The 9,209-nt window shown below is 46.5% G+C and overlaps 1 pseudogene; it reads left to right on the top strand.

The window, feature by feature from the left end:
- Nucleotides 1-1,698: 1,698 nt before the first annotated feature.
- LOC142427284 (actin-related protein 2/3 complex subunit 3 pseudogene) lies at nucleotides 1,699-2,507 on the top strand (annotated as a pseudogene).
- Nucleotides 2,508-9,209: the final 6,702 nt, after the last annotated feature.

The following is a 9,209-nucleotide window of genomic DNA, read 5'->3' as shown; positions in this document are numbered from 1 at the left end:
CAGGGTTAGAGTCTAGTCTGTCTCTCAGGTCATAGCCATTGAGCCCTCTGTGTGGGCATGGCCTTCTGGGAATTCCTGGATTTTCTCTTGCTACTGACTCCCTTTGAGACACCCCTGAGGAGAAGCCACACGGACCTACCCTGATGCAGCCAGAGCCCTAGGAAATGGAGAAGCCAGCGCTGTTATGCTTACCATGCCACTGGATCCAAAGACTTTCTACCCACTGGCCAGTGATTGTCCTGCATTCGGCGTCATTGTATGTGTTTCTTGAGTCTGAAGAGGACTTTATAGATTCAGGCATATGGATTAATATCGGACTTATGGACTTGGACTGGGTCAGAATGCTTTCTTAATGTACAATTACCCTTTATGTAAAACTCTCTCATCCACATAGGAGTTTCTGTGGATTTGTTTCTCTAGTCTACCCAGACAAACATAGTTCTAATGTCCTGCGTTGTTGGACTCGACTCCACAGCAATGAGTTTGGCCTGGTTGGGTTGGATGAGGCAAAGGCCTTATAAGAGAGTCTCAGGTTTCACTGGGGTATTTGGTGGCAGATACATGACCGCCGTTGTTGGGTGCCTTGGGGTCTGCTCTGATTCCCAATGACCCCACATGACCTGCTCGGAGCACTTGCTAGGCTGTCTTCTCTACGGGAGCCGATGTCCAGTTTATTTTCCAGAGGAAGCACCCCTGGGGTCTGCACAACCTTTCGGTTAGCAGCCAGGCGCTTAACCAGTTGTGCCACCAGGGTGCAACTCTGTGAGGCCCCTGCCCAAGATGCTCTCTGGTGCTTCTTCAGTAATGCAGCTGGGGGGGCAGCCCAAGTGGGACACATCAAGAAACACCAAATGAGCAGGTCACCCAGTGAGTGGGCTCCAAGTGTGCATGTGTCAGAATCCAGGGGGATCTCAGCAGGCTCTGAAGAGACATTGGGCCACCCCTCGTCTCCATCATCCATGTTTTCCAGAGGCCTTTCAAAATCTCTAGCCTCTCCACCCCCCAGGCAGGAAGCCCTTCTCTGATTGCAAAGTGGTGTGAGGAGTAGTGTGAACCTTGCAGTCAGGCCACACATGGGTCCGTGGCCCGTAGGGAGGGGAACTCATTGGCAGTGATCCCTCCTTAAGCAGAGTTGTGTGATTATTCAAAAACTACTGAATGGAGAGTGAGTGGTATAGGGCTTAGAGGTTCACAGAGAGCCAGCCATGGTGAACTTCTGGCCTAATTCCTGGATGCATTGTGTAAGGATGAGCCGACTCAGCAGAAGTGTGCTTTCAGGGTGGCTTCGTCCACTATCAGTTTGAAGAGCAGCTGTCCTTGCCCATTTTTAAGCAGGGTGTGAAGGAGACCCCGGAAGCCAACCAGTGACGACGTCCCATCTCCTGGGCTTTCTGTTTCCACTTCCCAAAGACACCAGGGAGCATGGTCTTGGGAAAAGGGAGGTGAGCAAATGATGATTACCAGCTGCTCAACTTAGCTGCAGGAAGGCTATTTCCGGGAGTTGGGCTGCCTGCCATCCTGGTAACACAGGTCAAAAATTCTAATATTGAAACAGTCAAAAATAGCTGTCTTGTGGAGACCCAAAGCTTATCCATCTGTAGACAATTGGACATCCCCTTACAGAATGGTCACAAGGAAAGAGAGGAGCCAGTCAGGGTGCAGTATAGCACCTATGAAACATACAACTTTAGGGGGTATTTCTCAGTTGAGTCTGCCCGGGCGCCTTCAAGATGCCGGCCTACCACTCCTCTCTCATGGACCCGGACACCAAGCTCATTGGAAACATGGCCCTGCTACCTATCAGAAGTCAGTTCAAAGGACCTGCTCCGAGAGAGACAAAAGATACAGATATCGTGGATGAGGTCATCTATAACTTCAAGGCCAACGTCTTCTTCAAAAACTATGAAATTAAGAATGAAGCAGACAGGACCTTGATAAACGGCACTCTCTACATCTCTGAATGCCTAAAGAAACTCCAGAAGTGCAATTCCAGAAGCCAAGGGGAGAAAGAAATGTACATGCTGGGCATCACTAACTTCCCCATACCTGGAGAGCCCGGGTTTCCACTGAACGCCATTTATGCCAAACCTGCAAACAAGCAGGAAGACGAAATGATGAGGGCCTACTTGCAGCAGCTAAGGCAAGAGACGGGATTGAGGCTCTGTGAGAAAGTTTTTGACCCTCAGAATGACAAGCCTAGCAAGTGGTGGACATGCTTTGTGAAGAGACAGTTCATGAACAAGAGTCTCTCAGGACCCGGACAGTAGAGGGAGCTTGGGCAGACGCTGCCTCCACAGCAACAGGCAGCATTTGACAGCAAGATGTACACAGTTCTTTGCCTTCGTTTCATAAAGTTTTATATGGAAGAGAGAAGAGAGCATGTCTTTACTTGAAACGTGCTTTATTGAGAATTGGGGGAGATAATGGAAGAATGACTTGAATTTTGTTTTTTTGGCATTAGTAAGCCGGTACTTAATAATAGTGATAATAAGGATATTTCTAACATTGTGTGTCAAAAAAAAAAGAAAGAAACATACAACTTTAGGAAGTTCTTTAATGTTTCCTACCTCCCAGTATCATGTTCCCAATTCTACCTTACAAATCCGGCTAGAGACCAGAGCATGTACACAGGTACAGATAAGAGCTGAAAACACATGGAATCCATGACAGATAAACCCCTCAGGACCAAGAATGAGTGTAGCAATACCAGGAGGGGGTGGGGGAGAAATGGGGAACTGATCACAATGATCTACATATAACCCCCTCCCTGGAGAATCGACAACAGAAAAGAGGGTGAAGAGAGACCTCAGTCAGTGTAAGACTTGAAAAAAATAGTAATTTATAAATTATGAAGGGTTAGGAAGGGAGGGAGGAGGGGAAAAAAGCTGAGACCAAGGCTCAAGTAGAAAGAAAATATTTTGAAAATGATGGCAACAATTGTACCAATGTGCTTGATACAATGGATGCATATATGGAGCTGTCTGAGCCCCCAATGAAATGATTTTTTTTTAACTGTCTTGGCAACCTAGTTGAAAAATACAAAACTGGAAAACAATCCATGCTAGAGAGGATGCGGAGAGATTGGAACCCTTGTGCACTGCTGGTGGATCTGAAATAAGTACAGCCTGAACCACCTGTGAGTCGGAATCCCATATGATCCACCAGTCCCTCAGTTGGCTATCTGCCTCAAAGAAGTGTCACAGCACTAACAGGCAAACAGACCCATGTTCATCACAGCATGCCCACAATAGCAAAAAAGATGGGAACAACCTGAATTTCCCTCCATAGAACGATCAAGAAACTTGTGAAATACACACAATGGAATACTATGCAACACCAAAAAATGATGAAGCACCTTATGGCATGGATCAGCCTGGAGAAGGTCATACTAAGTGAAATTAGCCAATCATAAAAAGACAAATGTTGCATAAGACCACTATTATAAAGGGTGGGGGGCGGGGATGATGAAGACTTGTAATAGTGAAGGAAATCAACATTGGAAGTTACCAAGGCAGGGTGGTGAGGGGTGGGAGATGAAGCAAAAGGCTAGACCAGGGGTTCGCAAATGGCGGGGCTCGTGAGCCTCATGCAGCTTCTTAACATCCCTGGTGGTCTAATTATGTCAGTAATTTTGTACCCAAAGCGATACATTGTTACAGGTTATACTGTATCACAGTGTGTGTGTGTCTCTTTTAGACTTGCAGTTTTGAATTTCCCGCCCAGTTCCGCCCCCCGTGCAGTGACACTGGGAACAGAACTGAATGAGGAAGTCATATCGCTCTGGGATCAGAGGAGGACACTGCTGGACCGGGGAGCAGTTAAGGGACTTCTCTGCAGTGTAATCCCGAGTGTGGCTCGGGGTTACCACTTCTGACAGTCACCATTTACCCCCAGCCACACTCGCCATTACCACATGTACCTATGGAAATACAATTGAGAATTAAGATTAAATTAATCATTGTAAAACAAATTTAAATATTCAGATAATGGTGATTTTTTCATTTGTTTGAAAAATATGGCACTGGAATAACTTTTTTAATTGTTGTGAAGGACAGGATTGACTCTTCCATCTCAAAAGTTTGCCAACCCCTGGGCTAGAGGGTTTGACAGGAGAGGGGAAGAGAGAGAAAAGAGAAGACAAAGGAGGCTGTTGGGTCTGCTATTGAGGGATTGCCAAGTAGGTTAAACCGTTGAATATAAAATGATGATCTGAAATATAAAGCCCACACCTTAAATTCACAATTTTAAAAAGTTTAAAAACAAGCTGCCCTGAGTCACACAAATATTTTCTCTTCTCTGTGACCAGGAGGAGCCCAGAGGGCATGGTGACTACTTGTCAGCCTGCAATCTACAAGGTCAGAAGTTTGAAACCACCAGCCGCTCCACAGGAGACCGGCTGAGCATTCTATTCCATAAACAGTTCCAATCTCAGAAGCTCCCTGGCAGTTGTACCCTGTCCTGCAGGGTTGCTCTGACTCCATGGAGCGAGTGGGCTGGATGTGACCAGGGTGTGGATTTGGGTGAGTAGTAGGGAACAAAAGCAGAGCAGGCTAGGATTCTAGACACATCTGTCTCCATGCCAACAAGGAGAGTAGAGATACTAGGAGGACTGGGGAGAAAGGGGAAATAGATCACAAGGATCAACCTAGAACCCCCTTCCAGGGGGACAAATAATGGAAAAGTGGGTGAAGGGCAATAGAGGACAATGTAAGATATGAAAACTTATATGATAACTTATCAAGGGTTCGTGACAGAGGGAGGGGAAGAAATGGGGAGCTGATATCGGGCTCAAGTGGGAAGAGAATGCTGTAAAAATGATGATGGCGGCATATGTGCAAATGTGCTTGACACACTGGAGGAATGTATGGATTGTGATAAGAGATGTAAGAGCCTCCAATAAAAGTAAGAAGAAAAGAAAAAGTGTTTTGGAAATGATGATGGCAATATATGTACCAATGTGCTTGATACAATTGATGTATGGATTGTTATAAGAGCCTCCAGTAAAATGACTTATTAGAAAACAAAAATCTGTGTTCTGTATGGAAAGTTGGGCACTTTGGAGGGTACACATACACAGTAACACCTGACTTAAAGCGGAGTATCCCTAAAGCATTGGATTTTAGATCCCTATATCTTCCTTTTAGGAAGTCTTCCAGGACATGCAGGGTTGAGAAAAGGGAGGAGGAGAGGGACAAGGAAGAGACTCAACAAGGGAGTGTGCTTACTGTCCCTCAGCTGGAAGTGCATCTAAACCAAAGTGGGTCAAGACAGAAATCCAAGGCAGATGGGACAGGCATTGCCGTGGCAACAATCAGCCTGGAGATCCACCAGGGCACTTCAAGATCTATCAGTCTGTTCCTGTTGTATAAGTTACATTCAGCGCATCTTCTTTTTCCTGTGGACCGACGAGTTTAACCCTTCATTATGCACGAGGACCGAAAAATCCATCGAGATCAATTCAGACTCTATTAAAAGTAAATTCACCGAAAAGACACAAAAGAGAAATGGTGAGGTGGTAACTTCTGGAAAGAGAGCCTGGGAATCATAGATGGGAAGCTCGAATTTCATCGTTAATTTTTTAAGTAGTTTGATTTTTTTTTAAAAAGCAATATTCATGCACTGCTTCTCAAAACAAATGACTTGCCTTCCATCTCCTCTCTAGTGACTGCAAAGCCCTTTCTCTCTAATCCAGTCCAAATCCGCCTCACTCACCTAAGAGCCCTCCCCTCTCTCAAGGCCAGAGTGGTATACACAGGTGGGGAATTGAGTTCCTTTCTGTGGCCTAGCTTCTTCAGAGAAAATGGGGTGAGTTTTCCTCTGAGCTCTGAGAAATCACTTTAGCGTTAGTTTTCTTTTTTTTTTTTTTGCGTTAGTTTTCTATCTCTGAGGACTTGGTACTTTTGTCCAGGGTTCCTATGTAAGCTGTCAACCACTTGATAGTTTGATACTTTGTCTGGCCCTGTTGTAATTGGTCTGATTTGCAGTGATTGGTCAGTATGCTTCTGCAGATCAAGGGACTACAGCCTACTATGCAAATGAGGTGATTGTGGCCTACCAAGAGGGGATTGGTCAGTTTGGGTCCTTTGTTGGATAGCCAGGCCTTGACATTGACCAAGAATTTGTTTATGGGAGAGGTCTTCAAAATGTTCCTGGAAACACTCCCTTACCTTTTGTGGTAGTTGCATAATCTTGTGTCAACTCAAGGATATTAAGAGTGAAGGGGTGAAGTCTAGCCTGCCAGTCAGGCCTGATTATGCCTCCTTGTGGACGTGGCTTTCTCATGAGGATTCTGGGAACTTCTCTCTCTCTGCTTCACATTCCTGCTGACAAGCTACATGGAGCCACGCTGATGGCAGCAAGAATCCTGGAGAGGTTTCCACCGCCACAGGATCCACATGACTTTTCACCCACAGGCCTGTGATCTTCCTAATATCAACATCACTGCATGTGTTGTGTGAGTCTGAAGAGGAATTTATAGACTAGTATAGGATAAGTGGGCTTATATCAGAGTTATGGACTTGATCTGGACTGGGCTGGGAATTTTTTCAATATACAATTGCTCTTTGATATAAAGCTCTCTCTTACACATAAGTGTCAATGAATTTGTTTCTCAAGTCAACCTGGACTGACACACCTTTTAAATCCATTTTCCCATACAATTTTTTTCCCCATACAATTTTTAAAAACTATTTGTTATTACAAGTTAAGTGAAGATTTTCATTTCAGATTATCAACTTTGCATTCAATGATCCAAACCAGAGATCAAGCCCTCCGGTGGCCCCACCCACCCAAACCAATTTCGCCCACCCCCAACCACCATCCTTCATTTACCAGTCCACAACCATCAACAGTCCAGCCCAATCCATTGCCCCATCCCCCCTTCCAGCCCTCTCCCCCACCACACCCACCCTCCAAAGTCTGTTCCCTTTGGTATGAGAGCCTTAATCTTATTTTGTGTTCTGCTCATCTCAGTGGTCTCATGTAATATTTGTCCTTTGTGGTTGGTTAATTTCACAGGGCATAGTGTTCCGCAGGTCCTCCACAGCTTTTTGGATGGCCCCTTGCATATGCGGCCAGCCACCCAGAGGTTTGCAGCCAGAATGAAGGGAGCAACAGAAAGGAGAAAATACATGAAGAGGGAAGCAGCAGAGAGAAGTGAGGCACCTCCATGCCCTGTCATTCACCCCACTCTCAACTTTTCCAGCTGCTGAGTCCAATAATTCTCTGCAGTGTTCACACAGAAGTTGCAGACAAGACTCCCAATGACAGGGTTTATGAAGGAAGTTAACAGGCGAGAAATGCTCAGGATACAGATATTCATCCAGGACATGTTACAAAGTCCCTTCAGGGCTGCTAATAAATGCCCAAAGGACACCCCACTGTGCTGTAAGCTTCATCCTGAGGGCATTCAGCTCAACCTCCAAGGGGGCAGCAAGTCTAACTCTGAATTAAGTGCCCAGAGGCTCCCCACTCCCCAAGCTAGCCTCCTGCCCCCAGAGACACTCAGCTTTACTTGCTCAGAGGGCTGCAAAGTCCACTGCTCTGTCTCATGTTCCGGTTCCTGGAATCTCAGGGTCCAAAGGACAGGCTCCACGCCTGGATCTTACTGGTAATGAGATTCCCCACCCTCTTGCTGGGAAAAAAAAAAAAAATCTCACTGCCATCCAGTAGATGCTGACTCTTAGTGACCCTATAAGACAGGGTAGAACTTCCCCTGAGTTTCCAAGACTGTAACTCTTACCGGGAGTAGTACGCCCCGCCATCTTTCTCCCTTAGATTGGCTGGGAGTTTGAACTGCTGACCTGGCCCAAGGCCTAACCTACTATGTCACTGAGGTTCTGTCTGCTAAGAGGGAGGGCTTATTTTATACCCAGCCAGATGACACTCACAAGGTAGCCTGCTAATAGTTACTCACAGGTGAATCCTATCAGAGTCTTCCCCCACCTTCTTGCCCAGAGCTGTGCAGGGAAAAGTGATTTGGTGGGAGTTTTAGAGACATTGCCCAGAAGAGCCACATTAAATAATTCACTGGCCCTGCGATCTAACCTAAATGAGCCATAACACTGAGAACAGCCAGAGGCCCAGAAGGAATCCTGCAGCAGGACCAGCAGCAACCGGTCCAGAAGAGGCCCTATGGCAGAATCGTTGGTGATGGCAGAACCCTGCTTTTAAGGATGCAGCAAAAAGGGGCAGAACAAAACTTAACTGCCTGAGAGCTAGGTCAGCAGTGCAGAGGCCACAGCAGAAAGGCCAAAGACAAGAAGGTTGCCCTGAGCCCGGCAGGAAAAGACTTGCCCTCAATGACTTGAGAGGAGAGCTTTTCTGCTTGGGCTAAGAAGGGGGCCTGCCTTCCCTGGAGAGGGGGTCTGGCCTCACTGGGCTGAGAGTCTGAGCGTAGGGGTGCATGGTAGAGAGAAGGGCCTCCTTGCCTGCTTGGCTGAGTGGTTACGAGAGAGCTGCGGGTTCTAAAGAAGGGAAGGGAATGCTCTTTGAGAGGGAGCCTTCCAGACTGCATGCTTCCTGATCCTGATCCCGATCCTGGTACTTCCTTACCCCACTTAACACTGTGAGATTTCTATGGCTTTGCCAGCAATGGTTGAACCAACAAAGGAGGAGAGTGGGGGGTTGGGGGTGGGGGAGAGAACAGCAAACAATTGGAGAATGGAACCTACCACCTAAGAACCAGTTTTGTGCTAATGGCGATTTCTTGATCCCCCATAAAGTGAGGCAATCCTGCTGCTACAACAACCATTTTCCAACATGGCTTGAGTTCTTCGTGATGAACATCTTGGTCTGTTTAGTAGTGAGCAGTTGTTTAAATTCTTGCATATGTATGTTTTATCTCCCCACCCCCTCCCATTATTTAGACTGTAAATTCCTGGAAGACTTTCTTCTCAGTTGTCTTCCCACATCTTTACCAACATACAAAGTAATTGAAGAAAGGTGAAATACAGCATTTGCATAGCAAAAAAAAAATGCTCTCAATGTCATAGGTCTGCAGCATGGTCTCCCAGCTGGACTTTTTTGGCCAGCCTTCCTGTCTGTGCTTACCGTCGCTAAAGTCACAGCATGGCTGGGTTCCAAAGACCAGGCCATTAGGGGAAAATGGAGGATGGCCACATCAGGCCACAAACTGGAGGGCGAACCCATCACCCCATGCGTGATGGTAAGAGAGGAGTCGGGTGTTGGATTCGATCTGGTCAACATCC

This window comes from Tenrec ecaudatus, chromosome 15 (genome assembly GCF_050624435.1).
Source record: "Tenrec ecaudatus isolate mTenEca1 chromosome 15, mTenEca1.hap1, whole genome shotgun sequence".
Taxonomy (NCBI): Eukaryota; Metazoa; Chordata; class Mammalia; order Afrosoricida; family Tenrecidae; genus Tenrec; species Tenrec ecaudatus.
Note: the sequence above shows the minus strand (reverse complement) of the source record. Positions and strands in the feature narration are given on the sequence as shown.